A 15390-nucleotide genomic window follows, 5' to 3' on the forward strand; every position below is an offset into this window, starting at 1 on the left:
TTCAATGAAATGGGTGACATGTTGCTTTGGGTTTCCCTTTCCATCGAACTGCATGAACTTTGGCGGCTGATAACCTCTCGGCATCTTCAAAGCGTCAATCTTCTTAGAGTAGGGCTTTGAGTATAGTATGGAGTCATGCGAGCTTCCTTTGTACTGCGCCTTGATGGTGTTGTCGATCATCTACTGCAGATGCTGGATAGAGAGAAAACCCATGAATGCCATTGCTTGGTATGGCTCCAGCTTCTCTTCGACTTTCTTTGCTGGAGGCTCTTCTTCTTCATCGACTTCTTTCTTTAATGGATTAACCATTGGGTCGACTTTCACGTCGGGCTTTGCATCTAGTTGGTTGACAAGTGCGGCGATTTGCAAGTCTTTTTCCTTCACAGTCCGTGTGAGTTTTGCGATCGCTTCATTCATTTGAGCTAGCTGTTCCTCAATTGAAGTTGCTTCGGTAGCCATGACTTGCATGGCTGTGCTGTCGCTCGAGTCGGCATCGGAAAGCAAAGACTCGGAGTACTTCCTCGGGCTTTCCTCCCTTGGCGCCCTTAGTGAGGCCAAGGTGATCACTGGCTTGTGCCTCGGGTTGTGTTCATTCGGCAGAGTTGATGCAGAGGTGGGAGAGACGGCAGAAATAGCTCTTGCCTTGCTTCAGATTGTGATGCCCGAAGTGACACTGCCTGCGGCAAGGACGCTCTTGTTCTTTACGTTGGTTACGGGAACAACTTGAGCCTTCATTGATGCCATTTGTGCTTTTTATGGATTTGCAGATAGAGATGAGAGGTAGAGATTATCCCACCGAGCGTGCCAAATTTGTTAACACTGAAATTCCTGCAATGAATGAGACAAGAACACGTATACAAAATAATATTTGTATTAATGATTTAGGGGTTACAATCTCTTCTACAAATTTAGCCTCTGATTCGATCTTCGTAATGTGTAGATTTATGGATTGTGCTGTTGATCCAAGGGCCGTTGGGGCTTAATCTTGAAGGTTGACGAACGGATCTTCAAGGGGCTTTTGGGCTTGATCTTGAAGAAAGGGTTGTGCGGATTTCTTCAAGGGCCTTTGGGCTTAATCTTGAAGGTTAATGGGTGAACGGATCTTCAAGGGCTTTTGGGCTTGATCTTGAAGAACGGTTGGATGTGTGGATTTATTGATGTTGTTGATCCAAAGGGCCGTTGGGGCTTGATCTTAGGATGAACGGACGATGAACGATGAACACTTTCTTCAAGGGGCCGTTGGAGCTTGATCTTGAATTGGTGGAAGTTCTTCAAGAGCCGTCGGGGCTTGATTTTGAAGGAAGATTTGACGAAGAACGAAGAGAGTTTTCTTGATCCTTTGGGATTCGCTTGGGAGCTTTAAAGTTTCAAAGCTTCAAGGTTTTGGTGTAATGTGAATTGGTGAATCAAAATGAATGCCTTGGCTTCCTATTTATAGAATTCCAAAACTTGATTTTTGGATAAATAATTAGATGAAATAAATCATTTCTGCCAGGTGTTGACACGTGTCATATTTAATGACTTTTTTGATGATTTTCGATTTTTTGTTGAGTCACATGCTACGTGTAAAATTTATGTGACAGATGAGCGTTGGAATTTTAATTATTGATCAACATTTATTTCACTGAAATTTCGATTTCTACAATCACATACCATGCATTTTACCTCTGCAGTGGTGGTTAAGATGTTCTATTATACGAATTAATCCCCTATAACTCAATCACCCCAATTTTCCTTTTTGTTAGTCATCTTGCCAAAATCCTTCGTCGCCAATCCCAATTAGTCAGTCAAATATGAATAATAATATAGCACTCCACAAAATTTAATTAAATTAATTTATGTAAAAGTCTGTTGTATTTCCCTTATCTAATTTCCAAAATATTGCTCCGTAATAATAACACAAGAAACCACTACTTTGATAAGCTCCAAAGCTTTGTAGGCCATAGGATAACAAAATCATGTTTGTTTCATGATTCAGAGTCTAGATCCATCTTCTTCAACCCCTTTCTTTTCTAATCCTTGCCCCTCTCTCTCACTACCACGTTTAAAATTTAGCGTGACGAACATAAATTGGTTACACAAAGCTTAATAGCGTTGCGCAAATGTATGCACGACAAAAACTTAATCACGTAGAATCAGTCGTGCAAAGATCGTGAAGAAAGACTTTTGATTGTGGAAAATAAGGCGCGACGGTTCCCCATTCGTCACACAAAATGCCAGGATACAAACCTGGGACGACTAATATCCGTCTCTAAAAACTTTGCGTAACAAAAGTGAGGTATCGCAAAAAAGTATGCATGACGAAGCTATTCGTCGCGCAAAATTTTTTTTTTTAAATTATATTTTTTGTTCTAGGTTCAATTTTGAAATAAAAAAATATGAAGAGAAAAATAATTTATTTAAAATAAAAATAAAATGTATGTACAAGGAAAAAGTTTTAAAAGTGAGGGACTAAACAACTAATAAAAAAAGGTTGAATAATCTACAGGGTCATCATTCGCATACTGCTGGAAAGATTGGGGCAAGAAGGGCTCAGGGTTGAGGACATGCTCAGAGGTCGAAAGGGCGAAGTTCTGGGCATGCTCGGGTTAGAGGGGCTCGGACGTCGACGGGGGACGAATATTTGGGAGACGAATACCGAATTGACTGAGGGCCTGTACAATCAGTGGCATCGAGGTGAGCTTAGTCCTAAGGTCGGCCACATTTGTTGTCAAAGCTATCACCTCACCCTTCGACTGCGAGAATGAATAGGCTCTAGGTTCCCTCTGCCGGGCATTCCTCATCCCTCTACAATACGTCCCAGGCCTCTGCTCGAGATTCTGATCCAAGGTGTTTGTGAGGATCTGAAACCCTGCATCCTCGAGGGGATCCAAAGACTTGAGCGGAGTCTAGAGAGGAAGCTGGGAGGCGGACTTTTGAAGAACCAACTACCTCTTTTTCATCATCGTCTCCTGTGTAATATAACATGAAATATTAATAATAACATTCAAATAATAGCCATGATACTTGAATGTGTAAGATAGTAATTACAAGTGAAGAATACTTACATGAAAGGACTCGACCAACTCATTCCCAGGTCGAACATAAACGTCTCCAAAGACATCGATCTTTAGGAATTTTGAACACCCCTGAATAGAATAAGATAAGAAAAATGTTAGTATGAAAAAAAAAATTAATATTACTGACATATTAAACATTGAATATGAAAAGCTTTATTATTAATTGCCGCCGCACCTCTATCCTATATGAGAAGGGCCTCGAACCCGAATGGTGGAAAAGAGTTTTCTTCTCCCGATTGCTCTTGTTGACTTTCGCCTTCTTCTGTTATACAAAAAATAAACATATTAGTTCTAATTTAAATGAAATATAAAAAAATCAATAAACATTAGTAAGAAACATATAATACTTTTAGATTTAATATAAAAAACGTACGACATAGCCGGGCTCCTAAAAATGACTGTAGAGCCACAGCCAATTTATTCCCGGTCCTCAAACTCATTAAGGCAACCCTCCTCAAGAGCGACCTGCGGATCATCAAATGTCTAAAAATATTGGTGCAGGTCGCCCTTCCACTGCTTGTTCCGTTCAGCAAAAAGCCTATTGACGTACGCCAAAATATTGTTGTTGATGTCATCGAAATTGTAGTTTGTCTACAATGTAACAACTTAATTACATACATTAAGTAATATAAATATATAAAATTTAAAGGAAAAGCAATAAAAAGGCAGGATACTTACCAAAAAATAAACGTGCACCGTCGTCCTCATCTCGTCTGGCATCGCCTTTCAAGACTTCCATTGCATAGGGCAATAGGTTCGAACGATGTGACCAATGTCGTGGGCCAATGTGCTATGCTGTTTGGCGTTGGTGCAGCCTGATGCTGGTCGTTGTATCCGATCGTGATACATCTGTTGGTCACCCGGGTGACCTTCACCGTCTTCAACCGACGACAAGGTCACTGGGTATTTTTCTTTGTTGAAAATAAAAATAAAAAATAGTCAAACAAACACTACAAATTATACCGAAATTTCAGCAGAACCTCCCCTAAAGTTATAACAATTCACAAACCCAGGACATTGTAATGAATAATATATGATATCCAACAACAATCACAATAGTTGAATGCTTCAATAGTGGATGCCAAGTGAAATATTACATAGTAGAACTTGGGAATTTAAGCAGCAAATTCAAATGCTATTATGAATTGCTTCAATACTTGAAGACTAACGGCCTAACGCCTACCATGATCATTCAGATGAGAATCCTTTATATAAAGGACATGCAGAGAAAACTTACATAACTAACAAACTAAAGATTGAACTTAAAGTAGCTCTAGCTCAATTTTTGAACAAAATTAAACTAGTAAAACTCGTAATTAAGCAGAAAAATTGAACAAACATTTTCAGAGACACATTCCCTACAAAGAACTAATGACCACATTCCTAGAATCATTAGGCAATCCAATATCACATAGAATAGTCTATATGGAGAAATTGCCAAGACACTACAAAAAAAACAGTTATCAGCGTGCGGGGCGTTAATTAACTTTACCTTGTAGTGACCCCGAGGCATTAGTAGTGGATGTTGATGTCGTGTTAGGCATGTGGGGGCGGCGGTGACCACGCTTGGCGCTAACAGGTAACGCCATTGATGAGGCTGATGATGCCTGCGCTTGGGAGACACGGGGACCAACCGGAACAACTGGTTTAACCAGCCTGGGGTCCATTTCTACTGAAGCAGTGGTGGCTGAAGTTGGAGGTGGGGGAATCGAACGAGGTGCAGTCATCACCGCCTTACAAGTTCTAATAAGCTGCTACATCTGCACAATTAGAAAACAAAAAAAATTCATTAAGTATACATAAATCCCATCACATGCCTAATTATGTGGCATATCACTATCACTCACACCAACCCCACGCATAACTAAATCGAGCATTTGAACCATATATATACTGTTACACATTAACTAAATTAATCCCTAAATCCCTAAATCTGAAATCAAGCATAAAATCGACAATTAAAACATAAAACATAACATCATCATATGTTTTTTTCTTTCTCTGTTATATAAAAACTGGGAATATTGACCTAGTCACAAAAAACCAGTCCATTGACATATATGCATTACATTAAAGGAGAAACAAAAAACCAGTCCACTGACCTATATGCATTTCCCCATTCAATTAAACAAAAAGAAAACAAAAATATATTAAGTTTATCTGTGGCAAACAGCACAATGATCGTTCATCTTGAGCCTTAAAGTGAAAACTTATTACCATCCCGTAAGTAAAAACTAGAAACTATTATATTGTTGACACGTGAAATTGGATTGACATATTTAGATGGCCAAATCACAGTGACACATGTAAACACAAGGATTTGAGTGTAGCCTAGCCCACCCCACCCAATTGGCTTGGGCAGCAGCTGCCTTGTGTAGGCCTCCAAACCTTCTCCATAAAGTCTCCATTATGTTATGTGGTCCTTGTGGAAAGGGTTGTGTCTCCCGATATAAGCCACCAAATAAATACGCCACTTAGAGCCAATTAGGTCAATACTGTTCCTCTGAATTGGAGATCTATGGAGTGTCAGCATATATTACTGGAGCTTTTACCCCTAAAGAGATAAGCCAAACAAAAGAACCCGTAGTGGCATAAGTGATTACACATGCTTCATATTGAAGAAACATATCCTTCACTAGTTTTTCTCAAATTCATATGAGTTCACATATCCTTCTGATTATGAAATCCTGGGTCATGGAGCATTTCAAATAGTTTATACATTTCCCCTCCTTTCCCATCCCTTTTCTTTTATCTCTAATCACACACAAACATATAACCAGTAAAAACTGTGTAAACATTGTCCCCTCTTAGTTGTATGCCTTTTAATTTATTGTCATTTGCAATAAAATTTGGTTTCCTTTTAAAAACAATATATAAGTTATATACACGTGCATAATTTGTTTTGTAATTTTTTCTTTGCAGGCTGGTCTGCCTGAGAGTACACCCAATGTTCACCCTCTTGTACCCTACAGAATCTTATGTCTCATTTAGAGCCATCGATGGGTCAAAGCATGAAATTAGGCCTGAATCCGATGAGCAGTTGTTTCAAGGGGATTTACTGCCTAATGGTAATGCTATCTATACTATTTACTGCCTAAAGGTTATATGTTTGTGTGTGATCAAAGCTAAAGGCTCAATTGTCTTTCTGAGTCCAAGAGAAGAAAGGAGGGGAAATGTATAAACTATTTGAAATGCTTTTTCATTTTCAAAGTGAATATATCAAAATGTCAGCGTGCAACGAACCAGTTCTAAGTAAATCCTACTCTTAATTGAGGGGAAACAAGCACAAATAGCATTAGTAGGAGGGTAGGAGTGCACGACTTGGTCATTACTTAGGCACCTATACCTATGCAATTCCACTCGTGTGAGAATTGCCCTAGTCAAGTAGAGCTACTAAATATTTTCTCAAGTTGGGAGATATAGATAGGAGATTGACTATAGAGTCTCTAGAGTTGAGTTAGTCAACTATCTTACAAATAATCTGAAAATACAGAATATGGTAATTTTACCCAATTCACTCCTTTTGGTTTATTTCTAAGTATAAAGCAGATTTTCTGAACTTGTTTCCTAAAGAGAACACTTGCAAGTTGCAACACGTATGAATAGGAAAATGAATAATCACTGCATACATATACTATTACTACAAAAAAAATTTGGTTTATATGAGATGTGAACAATTTTTGTTCTTTTAGACACGATGTTGTTTGCATATCCTTCTGATTTAGTACTTACAAATAATAATGTTCTTCCTCTTATTTTTTCTGAACAATCTGATGAACATATTCATCTAAAAAAACTTGAAAACAAAAACATAGATGTTAACAAACAGAGAGAATTCAGGCCAATGTGCCATAACCCTAATCTAGGTCGATTTTGTTAGGGTATCTCGATCTTTATTGCACCTTTATTGCACAGACCCCTAATCTAGGTCAATAATCATTCCCATCATGTGCATATACAAAATCAAAGTAGATTAGAACCCTAATTATAATCAAAGCATGAAATACTCCTAAAATTGTGCATATACCTCAGAGATACGGCTATGGGAGGAGGAAGAGAGACGGTTGTCGGAGGAAGAAGAGAGAGTCTGAGATGGCGAGCAGCCGAGAGGGTGAAAGGGTGAGAGGGTGAAAGAGATTTAGTGAGAGAAAGGTTGTCAGAGGGAGAGAGGGTTTACAAAGAGGGCCGTCGGAGGAAGAGGTGAGGGGAAAGTGTTTGCGATTTCAGTTAAATCCCGAGGTTCTTGCACGACGAATATAAGTATATTCGTCGTGCAAAAAATTCAAATTTTCACGAAATTATTTTCGTGCCCGCCAAGAAAGTCAAATTTTCAACTCCTTGCACGACAAAAAGGAATTTAATCATCACGCAAATAGCATTTGTGTGACGAATATCTTCATGTTCGTCGCAAAATGAGCTGAAAATTTAATTTACCTGGGTCAAATTTTTTTTAACTTATATTTATTCAAATAAAAATAATTTATTTAAAACATAAGATAAATAAATTACAAAAGAAATAATTTAATATGTTTTACAAAGCAAGTCACAAATAAATTGCATTATTTATCATCCGAACTATAATAACTTTTACTATCGTCGCTATCATCACTTTCCGTCTCCCAATCCTCCTCCTTGATAGGTACGTCACCATCGTCGTTCAGGCCCACTGCACCATCGTATCACGGAAGATTACCGAGGTCAATTGTAATTGACTAAATCAGTATTTCGATTGAAGCCACTCCTTGTATTGAATAAGATTTGTATCTTGAAGTGTTTCCGCAGTATTTTCCATTGAAGATTCTAAATGTTAGTCAGCGACATTGTTGACGTCATTGTCAATAAGGTCTTGTTCTGGTATAGCATACACATTTCTCCGATTCATCTCTGAACAACTTTCCAACCTCTCCTGGGTTTAGGGTCATCTAGATACACAATCTGTTTTGCCATGTTTGTCATAATGTAAAGGTCGTCATCGTACCAAGTTCTATTAGTGTTCACAGATAGTAAGTCATGGTCGATTTTAACACTTCCCTGCCTATTTGGGTTTGTATTAAACCATCAACACTTAAACATGATCACTAGGCATTGGTCTTTGTAAAGCAATTGCACGATACTTGTTAGTTTGCCATAGAAATCAATGTTCGTATTTTCGCCTCTACTTCGGATATGGACACCGTTGTTTTGTGTACGTAACTTCTCATCTTGTGCAGCCCCAAAAAACTTGACACCATTAACGTGGCAACCCAAGAACAATTCAGCGCGAATTGGGTCGAACGTCAAGTTATATAGCTCTTCACTTGTAAGTGGGGGAATTTGATGCTTTCAATTTATTCACCTAACATTATACAAAAACATACACCTGTTAGTTTGAGAAAATTAAATGCTACAATATATATGTCAAATACAAAACACTTATAATTTACATATTCGAGAAACCACTGTGGAAACAATTCTTGGTGTTTCTTGGCATACAAATGTGATGGATGCTCTCGCTTCATCATCTCTTCATGCTCATCTAAGTATGCCATTGTCTTATCACAATTGTTCAGCATGAACCAATATGCTACCTCCATGTCATTTTTTGGAAAATGACTAGCCTCGTATAGGATCTCCAAAGGGTTGTGCGCATTAGGCAAAAACAAAAAGTTTTTCCTTTCTCACACTCTCGTCATTATTGAGCTGAGGATGATTGAAAGTCGTCTCCACATCTTTTAAGTACATTCCACAAAATGTAAGCGACTCAGATTGAACCCAAGCTTCTATAATTAATCCTTCAGACTTTGCCCTGTTGCGAACACTTTTTTTCAACTCCCTGAAAAGCCTGCCAAAATAAAATGATATGATAGAAATTAGTAAGCATGGGTTAATGATGAATAAACAAATGATGAGGGTTATATACCTTTCTATTGGATACATCTAGCGATGGTTGACAGGACTAGCAAGTAATGCCTATTCCGGCAAGTGAACCATCACGTGGATCATACTTGTGAAAAAAGCTGGCGGGAATATCATCTCAAACTTGCATAAGACTTGGACAATGTCATGGCATAATTGATTAACGTCTGTCTTCCGCAATGTTCTTGCCGTCAGTTAGGAAAAAAATCTGGACAACAACATGATTGCCTTCACAACATCTTCCGGCAATAGGTGTCGAATACCCACATGAAGTAGGTGTTGCATAACCACATGGTAGTCATAACTCTTTAGTCCAACAAATTTACCCTGTCAACATTCATGCAATGCACAATATTAGAAGCATACCCATCGGGAAACTTTACCGACAATACAAACTTTAAAAACCCTTTTTTTGTCATTCGGTTTCATGGAAAAAAACATAAGCTCCCTTTTGGCTTTATCACTAACCCTATTCATCCATAAATCCCTCCGTATGCCCATTTTTTTCCAAATCAAGACGAGCTTTAATCGTGTCCTTTGTCTTGCCCTTGATATCTAGAATGGTGCCCACCAATGTGTCAAATACATTTTTCTCAACACACATAACATCGAGGTTGTGTCTCAATTTTAGTTTTGACCAATGCGGGAGCTCAAAAAACATAAACATGTGCATTTAGTTCATATGTGTAGAAGGTCTAATCCCACTCACTGTTTTCCTGAACGGAGCAAAATCCAAACGGTTAAGTTGTTCCAAATCTGATCACCAGACCATTCTCTAGGTCTGAGGTGATGCTCTGTTTTCCCGTCTAACTCTTTATCCTTTTCCCACCACTCATGGTCCCATGGCAACCATCTCCGGTTACCAAGGTAACAAACTTTTCTGGCGTGCCAACCAAATGTTACATCATCCTTGCATACATGGCATGCCATATAACCACCAGTGCTCCATCTAGAAATTATTGCATATGTGGGAAAATTGTTCACAGTCCACATAATTGCTGCCCGTAAAGTGAACATCTTCCCTGTACACTTATCGTACGTGCGCACACACACCGTTTGTCCATAAATCCGTTAGCTCATCAATCGACGACTTTAAGTAAACATCGATTGACCTACCAAGATCCTCAGTTATCAAAAAGTCATCATTATGTATTATTTTTCAATGCATTTCCAAGGCAGCAAATTATATGGAAATACAAAAATCTGCCAAATGTTGTGGTGTTGGTTTAGAACCCCGAACAGAGTGAATCTGTCAGTGGCAAGTCCCAATCTAACATTCCAAGAATCAGCAGCAAACTGGGGGAACGTTCGATTGAACTCTTTCTATGCCTCCCCATATGCAGGATGCCTCATCACATTGTCGTCTACCCGTTTTTCCTTATGACATCTCATGTCAATGGCAGTATGTGTTGACATATACAATCGCTGCAACCTAGGTTTCAAAGGCAGATAACGCATGACTTTTTGTGGGATCTTAGTCGTTCTATTTTACGATGTCATTTTGAACCTCGACTCATTGCATACAGGACATTTATCCAATGCTTTATTCTCTTTGTATAATAAAATACAATTGTTTTTGTAAGCGTGAATGTTTTCATAACCCAATCCCAAACCATTCAACACCTTTTGCGCATGTCTATGGTCTTTCGGCAAACAATTGTCCTTTAGAAGCATTCTCTTGAAAACCTCCAAAAAGTAATCAAAACATTGGTTCGACATATGATACTTTATTTTTTTTTCATGCATTAGTTCCACAATGGCCGTGAGAACCAAAAAGCTCTTGCACCCGGTTATAACTCTTGGTTGGCATTTTTTAATAGTTTTTCATATTGTTCGAACTCTGCACTGGCCATTGGTGTAGGCACGTCATCTTCCCCTTCCTGATTGGTGTTTGTCGATGCAAATAGAAAAGCATCATTTATAATATCCATGACTTGTTCATTAGGATCCACAATAGGTTCAACATTGCCCACTGTTGTGGCGTTTGAAGACGAATTATTGTCTAATTGTTCCCTATGATGGTTCCAATTATTATAGGTCTCAACCATTCCATTCCTTACTAAATGAAATCGAACATTTTCAATTGTGTCCCTTAATGTGTTGTTACATCTCCTACAAGGACACCGGATTCTAGTTGCACCCGGGTGTACGTGCAAAGTCAATAAAATCCTCGATTCCATCCAAGTGTTTGTCCATGCATCTATTTGGGTTTTGTATCCACATTCTGTTCATAATTCCTGCAACCATAATAACAGTACAACAATCACAACAACTTCATACAAATGATATTGTCACTTTATGCCTCTGGTAAGGGCCTTATCCCTTTCAGGAATGCAAAGTTATGTCACGTAATTTATGGCTACATCAAATTAGATTTCGACGTGGAGGAATTTCGGCAGCATCTCCGTACAATTCTTCAAATGGATGACGTAGATATGAAATACCTATGTGCCACCCGAAGAACGTACAAAGATGACACTAAAATGTCCACAATCGAAACCTAATCCTTCAACCATAAACTACGCGCCATAACTGTGCATTCCCAAACTATCCAAATAATGGGAAAATTTGAGAATCAATTGGACCGCAGTCATGCTTTCGAATCCATGCACAAAATCCAACTAATCCTTGAACGGGAAACTAAGTTTTACTAAAAAAAAAAAAAAACAAGTACGAAGTTAATTACAATTAACTCCTTACATCACAACACATATTTATGCGTTAAGTACAAATTTAACAACATATTATAGATATAATTTCACAACACAATATAAACATAACAACATAATTTCAACATAATTTAATTAATTTTATATTTTAAAAAAATAAAATGAAGAAAATACCTTCTAAATCATTCTCCACCAATCGCTAATCACACATAATATCCCTATAGACAACGAAGTTCATGGCGTTAGTATGAATTTACATTAATACTTTTACCCTAACAAAACTGTTTATACCATATTTAGGGCCTCGTATTTAGACCTCGTATAAATACTCGAGGGACTTAAATGTAATTGTGTGGTAAAGGAAAGGGCAAATATGTAATAAGTGAGGAGTCCTTATTCTATAAAAGGACCCCTCACCCTCACAATTAGGGGAGGCCATTTCTGAGGGCCAATTCCTAAGGCTCCTCACCCTCTCAACGCTCTCACTTTCAGAGCTTTCTCTCTCCCTCACTTCTCAGAGAAATACAATACAATCAGTGTGGACGTAGCCCAAACCTTAGGGTGAACCACGATACATCTTGTGTTATTTACATTTCATGTAGATTCACGGTCGGATTTACGTTGTTCTAAGACCTCCGGTTTTGTGCATCAACATTTGGCGCCGTCTGTGGGAATCGACATAAAAAGCTATGTCGGTTCTCTTTCCTTTTTTCATCTCACCACCGTGAGACCTCACCACCCTCCACCTTGAATCTGCAGAATCTGCAAAAACCCAACAACCCAAAGCTTTCCCAGAAAACCCACGGAGCCACCACATCTCTCACTCCCACTCCAATCATTTCTCTTCAATTTTAAGCAGAACCCATTTCAGATTTCAGAAAACCCATTATAAAGAAACAAAAATCATGTCATGGAAATAATATACACCTTCCTGTCCAATCACCATGTCAGGGTCCAAGGCGTCAACTGCTTGAAGTCCATATCTATCTTCAGGGACCACTATCCTTGCTTTTGGATCCATAGACTCAGTTTTACCGTTGAAGGATCGAACCAACCACCCACCTGTCTCTCCTCTCTCCCGACGATTCAAAACAACACACTTCTCATCTCTCAGCTACCCTAGGGTTTCTCTCTCTCCAATGGCGTTGGTGTGGAGCTACCTCTATGCATTTTTCTTCCATAACCTCGTGCTATTCGACTTCGTATTCTTCGCTGTTGTTGGCTTTCTCTTCCACCGCCACCATTGCACCCGTTTCCGTCGGTACATCGTCGCAGTGTCGCTGGAAATTCTACGGAGACTGGAGAATTCACTTTCGGTGATCCGTATACCGAGCGATGGTTCAGCAGGTCGTTCCCAGAGCTACTGCTTCTTATGCTAAGGAAATCGAGAGGCTTTTCGCTAAAGAATAGCTTCTTCTCGCCACTTTTCTTTTTTTGGAGGCCTTTTGACGCAGATACTTGACTTTGAGCAGCGGAAGAGGCAGCTAAGGTGAGGTTAGACCCACTTCTAATTTCTGAACTTCTTGGCGCAGGAGACGAAATAGACGGCGAATTTAGAAGACCATCGATGCTTTTAGAAAATTTCGAAGGGAAAGGAGTGTCCAAGTTTCGAATCACATCGAGGAGGGCAGGGTTGCCATTCCTAATTCTATTAAGCACCGTGGATGTGCCGACGAGGTACTTTGACGGAGCTCTGGGAAGAATGAGCGCCATATCCACGGCGGGAGCCAAGATTCAAGCTACCCGAAATTCTGATGCGGACCTCAATTTTCCAACTAAGATGGTGGAGCTCATGGGTACTCCGGAGCAATCACAAGGCTGAGCACTTGATTAATGAAGTTCTTGTTGAGGCTGAATCAGGAGGTCCTACCATAGCCTCTAGAAGGTAAACAGTACAAGCTGGCGGTGAACAATATGTTACAAAGATTCCTAATGACAAGGTTGGGCTTGTAATTGGTAAAATAAAGGGAATCAATCATGACGCTAGGAAAAGAACAAAAGCAAAAGCAAGTTTGTGCAGGTGAAGATGTCTGTAGTTGGAAAAGAAAAAAAAACTGAGTGAGAGAGGTGCGGTGGAAAAGAGGAAAGCAAAAGTGGAATAAAGGAAAAAGAGGAAAGAAGAAAGCACTTGGATAAGTATACTGACCTTTCATCATGCATATTCCCATTTTGAAAAACCCATTCGGAGAACATGCAAAATATCAAAGTATCAGAGACCATGCCTGCTGACTAAACTTGCCTTCACGTGAAGTTTTCCTCAAACAGTTGCACATGCTATCCCACTATCCAACCATATCTGCAGCATCTTTTTTTAATGATGTAATTTATTTTCTTATCTTTCAGAGACATTTATATAAACCCCATCAGAGGGTAGCCAAAAAAAAAAAAGCCCAAAATAAATGGGCTGGAATATTGTGTGGAAGAGCGAAGGCCCATAAGCCCAAAATAGCACAAATCAGGTGATCAAAAGTACACCCAGTACTCCACGATTATTCGGCAACCTGCCATTATTACCACCAACCAGGTGATCAAAAGTACGCCAATACTCTAAAATTATTCAGGCAACCCGCCGCTATTACCACCAACCAGGTGATGAAATGTACAACCCGTACTCTCCTTCATGCCACCAACCAGGTGATCAAAAGTACGCCCAGTACTCCAAATTATACGTGAGCATTACTCATGTCATTCATACATAAATATTCATGAGCATCACTCATGACAATCATGCATAAACATTCATGACCATCATTCATGTCAACATTCATGAGTATCACTCATGTTAACATTCATGAGCATCACTCATGACAACATCCATGAGCATCACTCATGTCAATCAACATAAACATTCATGAGCATTACTCATGTCAATTAGCTTCAAAAGTTTCATTTACAAAAGCTCTAGCTTACAAAGCTTCATTTACAGAGCTCCAGCTTCAAAGCTTCACTTGCAAAGCTTCACATACAAAGCTTCAATGCAGGGTATACAAATACCACTTCCGAACCACCACCACTTCGGTCCATACATGGATTCAATTTGAAGTCTCCAGCCAACAGACTCCATTGACCAGAGACTTGGGGGACTACACTATACACCATATATTGGGCCTCAACTGGGCCTCATGAAAATACTTGGGGGACTTAGCCCATTATCTATGTACTTAAAAGCGAGCCCTTATTCTATAAAAGGGACTCCCTCACTTTCATTAGAGAGCACTCATGAAAAATACTTAGGGGACTTAGCCCATCACTTATGTATTAAGGAGCAAACCCTTATTTTATAAAAGGGACTCCCTCACCTTTCTTAGAGAGCACTGCCGCCAGCTGAGCAACCGCTTCGCCGCGAGCAGCACTCCTAACCCATCACTTATGTATTGAGGAGCAAGCCCTTATTCTATAAAAGGGACTCCCTCACCACCATTAGACAGCATCGCGGCCTACTAAGCAACCGCCTCGCCACGAGCATCAACTCTAGCCCATCATTTATGTATTGAGGAGTGAACCCTTATTTTATAAAAGGGACTCCCTCACCTTCGTTAAAGAGCACCGCCGCCAGCTGAACAACCACCTCGCCCGAGCATCACTCCTAACCCATCACTTATGTATTGAGGAGCAAGCCCTTATTCTATAAAAGGGACTCCCTCACCACCATTAGAGAGCATCGCCGCCTACTGAGCAACCGCCTCACCGCGAGCATCAACTCTAGCCCATCATTTATGTATTGATGAGCGAGCCCTTATTTTATAAAAAGGACTCCCTGACCATCA

The 15390-nt window shown here is 39.5% G+C and overlaps 1 long non-coding RNA gene across 1 annotated transcript; it reads right to left on the reverse strand.

Annotated features, from left to right (window-relative positions):
- Positions 1-3262: 3262 nt before the first annotated feature.
- On the reverse strand, positions 3263-3963 carry LOC126591482 (uncharacterized). Its single transcript, XR_007612403.1, has 3 exons — positions 3738-3963; positions 3433-3650; positions 3263-3321 (listed from the first exon to the last, which is right to left on the reverse strand). It is a non-coding gene; the product is annotated as an uncharacterized LOC126591482 (long non-coding RNA).
- Positions 3964-15390: the final 11427 nt, after the last annotated feature.

The sequence above is a fragment of the Malus sylvestris genome, chromosome 11 (assembly GCF_916048215.2).
Source record: "Malus sylvestris chromosome 11, drMalSylv7.2, whole genome shotgun sequence".
NCBI lineage: Eukaryota > Viridiplantae > Streptophyta > Magnoliopsida > Rosales > Rosaceae > Malus > Malus sylvestris.